Source organism: Aegilops tauschii, chromosome 7 (genome assembly GCF_002575655.3).
Source record: "Aegilops tauschii subsp. strangulata cultivar AL8/78 chromosome 7, Aet v6.0, whole genome shotgun sequence".
In the NCBI taxonomy this organism is placed as follows: Eukaryota; Viridiplantae; Streptophyta; class Magnoliopsida; order Poales; family Poaceae; genus Aegilops; species Aegilops tauschii.
In genome coordinates, this window is record NC_053041.3 from 450,504,857 (window position 1) to 450,518,886 (window position 14,030).

Below are 14,030 nucleotides of genomic sequence, written 5' to 3' on the forward strand. Positions count from 1 at the left end.
TAACCATAGATGTCGACATGGTTTCACATCTCAGAATGTGCTTGCAGTATGTGACTTTGACATGAGGTTTACGTTTGTGGTTGCGGGTTGGCCGGGCTGTGCACATGATACAAGGGTCTTGAATCATGCATTAGCACACTTCCCTTCATTTCCTATACCACCCAATGGTATAATGTAGTAACTGATGTCATCATTAATTATATTCTTATGTGTGACGCTAACTTTGTGTTCTTTTTCAGGGAAATACTATCTTTTCGACTCTGGGTATCCAAACCGAACGGGATACCTTGCTCCTTTTAAGGGGAGTACATACCATCTGCCGGAATTTCGTCTTCGCCGTCATCGTCCACCTGAAGGGAAGTACGAGTTGTTTAACTTTTCACATTCATCCCTTCGAAATGTTGTTGAGCGTGCTTTCGGGGTACTCAAGCAGAAATGGCGCATCTTGAAAGGGGTCCCAAGTTTCTCACCTCGTACACAGAAGCATATCATCATTGCTTGCATGGCATTGCATAATTTCATTCGTGATAGCAAGTTGAGTGACAAAGTTTTTGATAAATGTGATGCCGATGATGAGTATGTACCTCCAGTGCTACGAAAGGAGGTGGCACCAACACAAGCGGATCCCGTTGAAGAAGAGGAGAACGAAGATAGCATGAACAATATTTGTAGTAGGATAGCTGATGCTTGTCTTGCCATGGCAAGATAAGTTAGTTATGTCGATGAAGGTCATCATCATTTGAACCATATGTGTTTTCTCTATGCTCCACGTCTTCCATAATAATATTATGGTGTATCTATCTGTTTGGATATATAAAACATCAAACCATAATCGTTAAATTGCATATGTGTTACATATGAGTCATCTTAATTGTCATAATTTTCCTTTGCAAAATGGACGTTCAATTGCCTACCATATATGTATCACTGCTCTACGGTCAACTAGGAAATTAACATATTTCACTATGGCCTAAGGGGCATCATAGAACATTCACAGTCAAATCTACAGTTTCACAGTTGTTTCAACCAAACGGCTTCCAGCTTTTCCACAGCAGAAAGTTCACAGCAGCTTTTTCACAGCTCACAGCTCACAGCAGCTTTTACAGAATCTGCAGCTCAACCAAACACAGCCGAAGAATACTTATTCCTCACCCAGCGACTTGTGAACAGTGAGTCACATACAGTGTACTAAAATTACGGTCAAGTGGTGAAAAAAACAAACCCACCTCCCAGCCAACCGTAGAAAGCGTGGATGAAACGTAAGATTACCTGCACGATACCGGTTAATTTTTTTTAAATAATACATTTTTTATTAATTTTCATAAATATTACGCTGGGTAATTTTTTTTCAAAAATAATACACCGTCGGCCCGCTGCAGGACTGGGCCTAGTCGGCCCACAGCAGGCCGATTGGCCTACAGCTGGCCGACTGGCCCCTGTCGGCCCACTGTGGGCTGATTGGGTCCTGTCGGCCAGCAGTAGGCCGACTGGAGCTAATTGGCTCGCTGTGGGTTAATTATTTTTGCAAAAAAATAGGCATAAAAAATATATGTTTAAAAAAATATTAATTATGTAATTAAAAAATGTTAAACGTGTATAAAAAATGTTCCTGATGTATACAAAAAATGTACAATATATATGCAAAAAGTTGACATAAAAAATACGTTTTAAAAAGTGTTAAGCATGTATTTAAAAATTGTTAAATGTGTGTATAAAAAACATATTTTTTTGTGTCAACTTTTTTTCATACACATTCTATATTTTTTGTATAAATAAGGAACATTTTTTATACACACATTTAACAATTTTTAAATACATGCTTAACACTTTTTAAAACATATTTTTTATGTCAACTTTTTTGCATATATATTGTACATTTTTTGTATACATCAGGAACATTTTTTATACATGTTTAACATTTTTTAATTACATAATTAACATTTTTTGAAACATATTTTTTTATGCCTACTTTTTTTGCAAAAACAATTAGCCCACAGCGAGCTAATTGACCCAACCAGCCCACAGTGGGCCGACAGGGATGACCGACTGGAGTCCAATCGGCCTGCTGTGGGCCGACTAGGCCCAGTCGGCCTGCAGCGGGCTGACGGTGTATTATTTTTGAAAAAAATTTACCCAGCGTAATATTTATAAAAATTAATAAAAAAATGTATTATTTAAAAAAAATTAGCTCTTTCCAAAACATGAAACCGTTCTAATCCGATTAGAAAATCACGGGAACGTGAGCTTAGCTAATCTCCTAAACGGTTAGCAAATAAAATTACCTCGATATCAAGGTAATTTTACAACGTAATGTGGGACCAGTAAATTTACCTCGAGAAGGACAAATCTTACTGCACAACGGCTAATGGGACGGGATGTGATTGGAGACAACACAATTCTCCGGCTCGATCGTTCGACCGGGGTGAAAAATTACTTATTCTTCACCCTATACACACACACACACACACACACACATTATAGCTGGGTTTTCTTGGAAAACATGTTTTGCCGGGCTTCGGGCCAGGCCATGGGCAAGAAAGTGAGGCCTGAACCTGGCCCATATGTTGGGCTTCAGGTCGGGCTGCTCGGCCCGGGCCACATATGCCCAGGTCTACTTGGTAGTTAGCTCGCTTGTTCGTGTGGCGTTGCAACGAGTGGAATCCTATTTAGCCCCAATTGTGCCGGTTACATATATCCTGTGCACGGCTCGCATCTCTCCCCTTCGATCAATTTTCTACGGGGTGGCCCGTAGGTATTTGGCCACATTTCGGTCGCTTGTTTCATGACCAGAAGCTTCCCCGCTAGTTTCGGGAAGCTTTTGGAATCTTCCAACTTGTTTTTTATAGTATTTTGGTTTTCTCGATGGTTTTTGTTCAGTTTTATTATGTTTTTATTCTATTTTTAAAAAAATCATGATGATCTTTTTTAAAATTCATGATTTTTTTTTTCAAATTCGTGATTTTTTTCAAATCTTGTGTACTTTTTGCCTCAAATTCAAGAACTTTTTTCAATTTCAATATATTTAAATTTCATGGATTTTTTTCAAATGCTGTGAACCTTTTTCAATGTTGACTTTTTTTCTATAAATTCATGAAGTTTTTACAAATTGGTGAACTTTTCATTCTTTTGGATTTTTGTGCCTCAAATTCTTTAATTGTTCCCTGAATGACGTGATTTTTTTACTTTTGTGAACTATTTTTAAATTCATGTTTTTTCCCATTTATTGAACTTTTTTTAAAATTCGTTGGCATTTTTCAAACTAGTCTATGACAAACTAGTCAATGGCCAGAAGTCAAACTAGTCAATGGTCGGAGGTCAAACTAGTCAGCTACATCCAATGTTCCTAAATGTTAGACATTTTGGCAGTTCAATATAAACTACCAAAACGTCTTATATTTAAAAACAGAGGTAGTATATTAGAGGTTAGCAGCTTGCGTTTTTTGGCAAAGCAGCCCGCGGTTCGTGAAGCCAGGCAAGCGCGGTGACCAATTTTTTTTCTATTTTCCATTTTTTTTGAGTCGATACAACGCTTTTTATTTAGACATCAAGAGTTTGTTGGATACAAAGATTACTAGGAGGAGTAGAGAGCCAAACATGAAGTCCCACTTCTAGACTAACTGTCTACGAGAGTTAATCTCTCTCACTATCATATAATACTCATCGAGTTGCAATGTTGCCTTGAGCTCGTTAATAACTCTTTGACAGTCTGTCGCGATATGGATTTTGCGTAGTGCCAAATCCTGCGCCAATGCTTGAGCCTCTCTGTATGCATATGCTTCCAATGTTTCAGGTTCTGTTATTCCTTAAAAAACTACCGTCGAAGCTCCAAGACACGTCCCATGTTCATCTCTGCAAACCACTCCCGCTGCTCCCTTGTTCATGTTCTTGGCCACTGCCGCATCAGCGTTCAATCTCGTATGTCCCGAAAGAGGTGTCCTCCAAGCTTGTGGGACTCGGGTTGTAGCTGAAAGGTTTCTCCTGCATGGACCGGGGTTGTCGACTCCAACTAGGATCTCTCTCTCTCTCTCTCTCTCTCTCTCTCTCTCTCTCTCTCTTAGTGGTTTTAGGACCTCTCTTTGCAGCGACTAGGACAGACTAGAAAAGGAAAATCTGTCGCGGACTGCGTGTGTCTATTAGGGCCCAGGTCATATAGTGTCGGCCCATGGGCTATGGCCATCCCGACACGGATCCTAATAGGGAAATCCTTATAATCAACCGGCTGATCAAACCACGGACGTAAGCCGTGTCCTCCGCACGCCAGGGGCCCACGGACCGCAGCTCCCTCTCTATTCTTATCCCAACTAACGAAGCATTCACCACCCATTTTTTCTACTACCTCCGTGCGTTGAACAGAGCTTCCCCCTTCCCTGTACCATCTCCTCGATCTCGCCGGAGGAGCGCCGCTCGTGGCAGCACTCGCTGGTGCTAGAACCTCGGAGGCTTGAAGGGGTGCTGCAATCAATCTATGGCGCCGTAACCGGTGGTCGCAGCTGCCATGGTTGCTGCAATCCACCGTTGCTAACGGCCAATGTTACAAGGCCGCGCTCGTACGACGGTGCCGCAACCAACAGCAACTTCGCCGACGTTTCAACGGTATGGTTCGTCGCAAGGCGCATGTGGGTGCTGCAAAGGTATTGGTACAAGTACAACAGTCGTCATGCTGCAACCGAGGAGCTCGTCGGCGCCGTAGCCGCAGCCGATGCTCCAACCAGAGCTCATCGAGGATGCAATCATGGCGGCGCCTCAACAGAGCTTGGTCGGGTGCTGCAAGCCGGAGATCCCATGGCGAGCGGGGAGAGAGGCGTTGCCATGCAGCATCGCGTGCGGCCGGCGCCGCTGCGATGGAGCATCGCGGCCCTCCGACCACCTTCGTGCTTGCAAGCTCGCCGAAGTCACATGTGTGCTGCGTTGCAGCATGCTCCGGCATGGGGAGCTCGCCGGAGTCACGGGGGTGCTGCGTTGCAGCATGATATGGCGTAGCGAGCTCATCGGCATTTTGCTAATAGTTTGCAGGCGCGGCTGCTCGCCGGAGTTCCATGGGATGGTGCATTGCAGCATGCTCTGTCGCGGCAAGCTTACTGGCACGGCTGCTCGCCGGAGTTTCATGGGATGCTGCATTGCAGCATGCTCTGTCGCGGCAAACTTACCGGCCCGGCTGCTCGCCAGAGTTTCATGGGATGCTCTGTCGCAGCTTGCCGGCGCGGCTGCTCGCTGGAGTTTCATGGGGTGTTACGTTGCAGCATGCCCTGTCGCGACAAGCTTTGCCGGCGCGGGTGCTACGGGCCGGCGAGCTGGTGCCCCGGCTGGAGCTACGTGCGAGCATGCGCTGGGAGCCGGAGCTATCGCGGGAAGAATGAACAGGTGGGGTTGGAGCAAGGGCGTGGTCAACTCAACGGGAGATCAAACGGTCTCAATCAGGGCGAATCTACGGCTGGGCCAGCGACTGATCCTTTCCCAGGATCAGCCGGCTTACGCCTAGCAATGGCCATCCGACCTGAAGAAGGCAAGGCTAGGGTTGCTGATGCCCTTATATACATCGAGATGCCGTCGCACCCCCTTCTCAACCCAATCATGCGACCAATCGCAGCGAGGCAAATTACCATCGGCGAGGCGAGTCGATTGGATTAGCAGCTGATCAAGATCACAAGGCGCCGCCGATGGCCGGCAAGGATGATTCCGTCACCAATCCCGTGCTGGGAAGGAACAGCACAGGTCAGAAGATGGTGACCGGCGAGGAGGGTTCCACCAACCGCACGCTGGATCTATGCACTGGGGAGCGGAGCCGGGGCACCGACGGGGAGGGCACGCTGGAGCGCTGCACCACCGAACCTATCGTGGTGACCGGCGAGCACACTATTCTCAAAAGGAAGGCCAAGGAGGAGATCTACCCTTCTCCTGAGCAGGAAAAGGTCAGCTTTCCCAACACATTCGCTAGGAAGTCAGCCATCGACGAAATGGTCGCCACGGCAAAACTCCCGATGCGAGCTGATGTTACTGTGGCCGCCCCTATCCAGCAGGTCCCGCGACAGGAAGGGACCAAGGCCACCGAACCCCCTTCCTCGGACAAGAGATTGTTAAGGTGGTTTCTGATCTTCAGGCTGATCCTGAGATCGGGGAGGCGGTTTGTGATCTTCAGGCTGAGTTTGAGATCGAGGAGGCGGATTCTGATCCTCAGCCTGAGGACCAGGATGGTTACGATGATGAGGCAGAGGATGATTATGGTTATGAGGATAAGGATGAGGATGATTATGACTATGAGTCTGACTATGAGTCTGGATATGAGGATGAGGATGTCTGGGAGTCTGAATTTTTGGAGGAAAGGCCGAAGGTCAAGGCTGTGTTGTTAAACTTTCCTGAGGCTGCCAAGTTGGAACCTCATGAGCTGGACGCCGCAGTGGAGAGGATCCTGGAGCAGTCCAAGCCTGAGAACGCCTCTGTGGCTGCCTCAGGCAAGGTTCGGCTGTTGAGTGCAGACATCCAAGCAATCTTGGCCCGGAATAGGCAGCCCCCCATCATCCACGACCTCGCTTCCAAGGGCACCTTATACCCGGCTGATTTGATCCGGAGAAGGGAAGAGCTGGACAAGGAATTTGAGAAGGTTCAAGATGGTTTTGAAGAGTTTCAGGCTAAGGTGCGCACGGATTTGATCGAGAAGGGGTACACTGAGGTCGACGAGGACTACTATGATAACAGGGACAAATTCGACGACGGGTTGCAGGACCGGTTGCAGGAAGAGTGGAACAAGATTGACTTTAGTCGCTTTTATATTGCCAAAAACGACAAGGGGATCACCTATTATTCCGAAGAACATGGGTGTTACATATAATGCCGGGCGAGGTGCAGATTTCTTCCAATATTATGTCTATCCATCTATACAACTTTGTATGCAGCAAAGTTAGTTTGTGGGTTGGTTCATTGTGCCCATCTATGTTTTATACTGTGATCCATTGTATGTTCAACGCCAATAACTCTGCTTGTTCCTGTGTGTTTGGGCCACGTTTTGGGGGTGTTGGGTATGATTTCTTTGAACGTCTTGCATCTTTAGTGCCCAACCCTGTAGCACGCGTGGAGCTTCGTCTTGCAGCAGCGTCACCTGTTACCAATGTAACACTGCCGCCTTCTTGCTCGTATGCTGCAATGCGGCGTTGCTCGCCGCCTCCCATACAGCATCGCCACCCTGCCGGAATCTTCATGCAAGCCCTCGCCAGACCACATCGGACCATCGCTGCTAAAGAGAGGCAGCACCGGTACGAGTTTCTGTTCCGCGCCGGAGCCCTCGTGGTACCGCAAAACCTTTTTCTTGGTTTTAGGCAAATCATGATTTTGAACAAAATACAATCTTAATACAACAACAATATAAATCAAACTTATTAATGTTTTAATCATCTCAATTACAACAAATATTTAAATCCAAAAATTAGAATGATACGAATGGTACGGAATGAATAGAATTGTTCAAATCACACATGTATACAAATATGATCAAATGAATAAAATGGGAGGTCCATCTCCCATACAGTTGCCATTGGGAGTCTTATCTCCCATACAATACACATCATCATGGAGCTGGGTGTGTGTAGCATTGTCCTCAAACTGAAAGGATCTGATCTGATTTCCTTTTAGGCTTATACATCTACCAATATTGTTATAGAAAAAACTCTTTTAGTTTAAATACGCTCATCCTCAATAATTATGTTGTGCAAGAGGGATTTCTTATCCCAAAAGCAAGTATGACCTCGAACAATGGGATGCCGATCTTGCAACGCACCAACTGCCCTCCCAATATCCTTTCGGCATGCTTATTGTGCTCGGGGCTTTTGGCTTACTGATGATCTTCACAAATGTTGACCATGAAGGATAGATACCGTCGGCAAGATAATACCCAATGTCCATTGACGGTGTAGTTCCAAGCCAGAGCATCTCCACTAGCAAGCTGAGCAAAAAGATGTGATCTTTGCAATATATCATTAAGACTTTGAGAGAACCTGACAATCCAATGAAGCAATGCCAAAACCAAAGTCATACAAAGCCACGGCTTTGAGCACAATAATGGGATGACATTTATGGCCGGTGAACTGCTCGGCCCTAGCCGTAGGGCAGTTCTTCCACTCCAATGCATGCCCAAGCATGCCTCAGAGTGCATCCACTAGCTTGACGGTTGTGCCTCTCTAAGGAATAGTTTTACCAAAAAACAGTAGGGAACACAAAGGCACGACCCTGACTCTTCTTAATATAGCAGCGTGCCTCCACTAGTATCACAACAGTACCTCACTCAGTAGAGATGTTATTAACAGAAAAAAAAACATTTCGACCATAAATGCATGACCGTGACTCTACTGCGTGTACCATCGTGCCTCGACTACCCTTTACGGGCGTGTCTCTCCAAGAAAGCGCGTCATTTGTAACAACTGGAATACAGAGGAACGACACAAATAAAGCATTTCATTCAGTCAACTATCTTGAATAAAGCATGTTCATCATGTCAAGTCTCACGACTGGTTACAAATTAAAGTTCGCAGTGCTATTTGCCCCATCATAATTTGAGAAATCCGTTACAACAAAACAAGTGGAGCATGCCATATCAAGACCACACACAGACAGGCACGTCGAGCGTGTGATGTCGCTGCGGTACAAATGTATTGTTCGAAACCCTAAAAAGATTGCTCTAATAGACACTTGTTTCCCGTGACTCCTAGAACCGCCGGATGACGTTCCAACCGCTCTTGTCGATTACCCATTTTGTACGACAAAGTAATGATCACATTCCTTTTTACCGCATCCATTTGTCTCTTCTTCCTCGGCCGTTCTTCGTCGGCCGCCACAAACCCCTCCCCCCCCCCCCCCCCCCCCCCCCCCCACCTCCCTGCGACCATGAACGACAAGAAACTAACAACAGAGACCAAACACATCACTACCCATGGCACAGTAATTAAGCTACAGTAATCCTCCGTTAATGATGCCATGTCATGAGGGTTATTGTTGCTAATCTAACTTAGATTCAAAATTGGTTCAAATTTAAATTTAATTACAAGTCTGATTTCTTCGATCAGTAAAACAAAAAATGTTCGTTGTGTTCCAAATATTCTCTAAGAAATTTTCATGAATTAACAAACATCATTTGGTTATTTAAAATGCCCTTAAGGTATTTAAAGTTGGACCAGCAGCACTTAAGTGATCCATTTAAATTCAAGGCTAAATTTGAACAACTCCATTTGGCCCCAAACTTTTTGTGCAACCCTGTAATGTTGTCTAATATTTATATACCAAATCTCATAATTAAACAAAGATCATTGGCTAGCAAAACCAAATAGAAAACATTAGTTAAGGCAGATACAGAAAAAAGGGGAAAAGAAAGAAGTGCTACTGTAACTTGGCCCGGCCGAAGCCACAGTGCGGCCCAGCCCACCTAGCAGGCCTTCTCCTTTCTCGCTACTGGATGGGGAGGCAGGGGAGGTCGTGACACACATCCACGGTGCCATGGAGGTGGATGGCCACCACGTGCCCCTCCCCAACCCTACTTAGGTGTTCCCCGAAACCCTAGCTCGCCCTCTCCAATTCCCCCTGGACCCCCATCGCCCTCCCTCTCCTGTGGCTCGATTTTGAGCTCGCAAGCACACGCGGTCACCGCTTCCTCGCCGTCGGTGACGCGTCCACCGACCTCTCCGGCGGGCGGGAGCACGTCCTGGGCGTTCTTCGCGCTCGTCCGCGTCCGTTCCGGGCATCGGAGCTAGGAGGGGAGCCGCGTAGCCATCGCCATCAACCTTTTCTTCTCTGCTTCGGCCATCGCACGTCGTCGCCACCGATGTACACCACCGTGACCACACTGAGCTTGCCTCGAGCACGCTTTGCACAACTACGGGCTCGCGGTGAGCCTACCTCCCTTTCCCTCCTCTCTCCGTGCTCATTCGCGTGCTTCGACGCTCGATCTGCCGTGGAAGAAGCTTGCCGCTGCCGCCTAGCTCCCGTCGCTCGCCTCCTGCTACTGCGCCGCTGTGCTGCCGCGCTCCGCGCGCCCGGCCTGCCCAACCACGCCGACCCGCAGCCGCCGCACGCCCGGCGCTGCTGCTATACTTGCTGCCGCGCCCCTGCAGCCCCCGTGCGCCTTCACTCGCGCTGTTGAGCCCGCCCCACTCGCCGCAGCCGCTCACTCTGCCTCTCTTGCGCCCACACGCCGCCCCGCTGCCGCGAGCTACTCTGCGCCACCCGCTTCGCCTAGCCGTCACCCCACGCACGGCCTCGCCTCGCGTGCTGCAGCCTCCCTCCCCTGTCGCGCCCTTGACCCCCGCGCGCGCGTAGCCTGTCCCGCCGCGCCTGCCGCCTCCCGCGTCGCCCCACACCGCTGGCGCCCGTGGCCGCTGCCGCTCGCCTGCTGCACCCGCTCTCAGCCTCTGGCCTCGCCGCTCGCCCACCACTGGCTCCTGCCGCCGACTGCCCCGCCTCTGGCCACCGCACTTCTCACGCTCGCCACGGACGACCGCCTCGCCTACTCCCGCTGCTCGCCAGCGCCGCCGAGCCGCCCCCTCCGCGTCCCGCGACTGCTCCCACTGGCGTCCCGCTGCTGTACCCCCTCTCGCGAGCCCCACCAGCCGGAGCTCTAGTCGGCCGGTCGCGCCCATGGTCTCGGCCATGGCCGGCGACGCCCGAGCGCGCTGTGTGCGTGTGGGTTTGGGGCCAACCCCCTTTTCTTTTTGTTGTTTATTAGGTTTGACCATGATTAGTGCTAACCCCCCTCTAATAGTCTATGACTGTGGGCCCAAGGCCACTAACTAATCAGTTAAGTTTTTGTTTAAAAATATGTTAACTGGCCCTGAGTCAATGACATGCCGGTCCCACTGGACCTGCTGACCAGTCAACCTTTGACCAGTCAACTTCTGAGTCAGCAGTTGACTGGCCCCACTGTCAGCCCCTCTAGTGCACTCTGGGTGCAGTGCACCGGGTGCACCCAACCTTTTCTGGGGATTTTTGAGATTAAAAATAATTCCAGGACATTTCAGAATGTGTTTAAAACTTTGAAAAATCATATAAAATAACCCATAACTCGGATGAAAAAGTTTTATACATGAAAGTTGCTCAGAACGACGAGACGAATCTGATCGTGACGTCTGTTTCTATATCGAAACCCTCTACGTAGGTGAACCCGTAACTTTTAGCCTGTATCCGGTAGATGAATAGTGCATATACACTGGTTAATAAATACAACCTTAAACCTAGAATAACTAAAATGACTTAGACATATCTTTAGGCAACCCTGCACTGCATCATAGCATAGCATACTCTGTGTTGCATATGTTTGCTGTCTATTTATCTGTTTCCTCCCCCTCTTCTCTCTCGTTAGACCCCGACATCGACATAGCTCTCGAGACCGACACAGCCCTAGAGTACAACTACGTCTCTGACGACTAGACCTCTGCCGCAGAGCTTCCAGGCAAGCAAACCCCCCTTGTTCATTCCGATATCGCCCATTTCTTTCCCTCTCTTGCTTGAATTAGAACTGCTACCACTTTTGTATGACTATTCTGATGCATAGCCTGTTTTTGTTACCTGCTTTCATACCTTACCTGCTTATTCTAAACTGCTTAGTATAGGTTGGTTAGAGACCCATTAGAGACCTCACCTTATCCCTACTGCCCCGCTGGATCTTTAGAAGACTCGGATAACGAGATGGACAACTAGGCCCCGACACCGCACATCACCCCCCTTTGTTGTACGACACTACTTGGTTACTATCGAGTGCCGAGGGTGATACCTCGTCAGCACTTCTGATGTTAACCTTGTAGGTTAGTTCATTGGTTGTGGTCATCGAGGGTGATTCCTCCTTCACCACTCCTAATAATGACGTTGTCGTGCAACTCCTCAAGAGTGGACCTCGATGGTGATTCCTCCTAGGTTCACCTTGACGATTACATCAGGTGGAATTCCATCGAGGGTGATTCCTCAGGGTTCCCCCTTGGTGTTTTGGACACACGGTTACTATGGCTTTAACACATAACCATGATACTAAAGTCGGGTCGGCCCTGAGGGGTACCCACGCGAACATATTTGCGAGTGATGTGGAGTCGGGTTGACCTGGAAGGTGCCCGCGAGATAACTACGTGGCGTAGCCGGGCATTCTTAGCCCTTGTCGCAAGTCCACGAGATGGGGTGACGGAGTCACATCGATCGTGAGTCTCTGCTCGTTACCGCGCACTCCTAATTCACTAACGGTTTGGATATTTGATCCGAGTAGGCCTCTGGCCTTTTTCACACTAACCAACACGCGGGAATAAGTATGGGCACTCTGCGTCGTACGATTCTTCCGAAAGCTCACTGACGTCAGCGATTGAGCGGCGTGCGCCGGGTTGTACTGGAACGCCTTCTCTTGTATAAGGGAGGCTAGGTCTTCTCACAGGCCGCGTTCGCAACGCGCAGGATTGCAAAGGACGATTGGCCCATGACCCCATTCGCATTTAGGATGTAGACCGGCGTGTTGGCCTCTTTGTTGAGCCTAGGTAGGACTATGGTGTGTTGATCGGCCGAGGCCGGTCATGACCTGATGGTGTGTTCGGCCGGAGTTGATCGAGCATGTTGGGTAAGTTTGTGCACCCCTGCATGGAAGAAAACATCTATCGATAGCCTGTCCTATGGTAACAAACGCTCGGAGTTGTATCTCGATCGATACAACTAGAACTGGATACTGAATCCTGAGGCATGTAATGGATATGTGGCTCCAAGATTGCTTTCCCGCAGGGAGTCGGGGAAGGATCTCTGGGCGTTATTTCTACAACATGTTTGTTAAATATAAACTGCTATTTTATACTCTTCTGATTGCCGCAAGATGCTTGGAGCTGCTTGAAGATGCTAGTCTTCGATAGGCTAGGCTTTCCCCTTCTCTTCTGGCATTCTGCAGTTCAGTCCACAGATACTACCCATTTCATTGATACCGATGCATATGTAGTGTAGATCCTTGCTTGCAAGTACTTTGGATGAGTACTCATGGTTGCTTCGCTCCCCTTTTTCCACCTCTTTCCATTCTTCTCGGATGCTGCTACCAGATGGTGGAGCCCAGGATCCAAACGCCACCTTCGACGATGACTACTACTACACCGAGGCTACGTGGATGCCGCCGACGACCAGGAGTAGTTAGGAGGCTCCCAGGCAGGAGGCCCTGCCTTTTCTATCGATGTTGCTTTTGTGCTAGCCTTCTTAAGGCAAACTTGTTTAACTCATGTCTGTACTCAGATAATGTTGCTTCCGCTGACTCTTGTGTTTTCGAGCTTATGTATTCGAGCCCTTGAGGCCCCTGGCTTGTAATATAAAGCTTGTATTATTTTTAATTTGTGTCTAGAGTTGTGTTGTGATATCTTCCCATGAGTCCCTGATCTTGATCGTACACATTTGCGTGTATGATTAGTGTACCATTGAATCGGGGGCGTCACAAGTTGGTATCAGAGCCGAGTACCTATAGGAATCCCCTTTCCAACTCCTTGGCCGAAATCGAGTCTAGTCACTACAAAACTTTTACTAACATGGCTGTGTATCTTACGTGCCCACCTCGCCATTGGGTGGTATTAGGATCTTTTATTCCTCGTCCTTACTCTGGGATTCTGATCTCTCTTCTATTCGGGTTAAAAGATTTTACTAACTCTAACTTTAGGTTCTCGTAGCTACTTTCCCTGGAGAGCCCCTCATTCCAGATGATCGCCTGCTTCATCAGAAGATTTCGAAGATACTATCCGATGCTTTCCCGAGACCCTTGTGCCCTTAACTGTTGCAATTCCCTACCACTAATAAATCCCTATGATAGCTACATACACTTGCCGTCCATACCTTCTTTTCCAATTACTCTTATTATTACAAGATACATCAAATTATCCTCTGACTTAAAAAAATCCATTGGGACCGCTGCCTTGCAGCTCCATTTTTGCATGAAAGCCCTTACGGATAATTCCTCACACTTATTGGGGATCCGTTCATCCCTAGTTGATCTTGTGTTTCACGAAATTCTTCGAATGCTATCCGATCTTCCGAGGATCCTCTACAGCTTAGTGATT

At 47.9% G+C, this 14,030-nt stretch overlaps 1 long non-coding RNA gene across 1 annotated transcript; it reads left to right on the forward strand.

The window, feature by feature from the left end:
* Positions 1-9,522: 9,522 nt before the first annotated feature.
* Positions 9,523-13,339, forward strand: LOC141028129 (uncharacterized). The gene is made up of 2 exons (XR_012190409.1): positions 9,523-9,866; positions 13,032-13,339. It is a non-coding gene; the product is annotated as an uncharacterized lncRNA (long non-coding RNA).
* Positions 13,340-14,030: the final 691 nt, after the last annotated feature.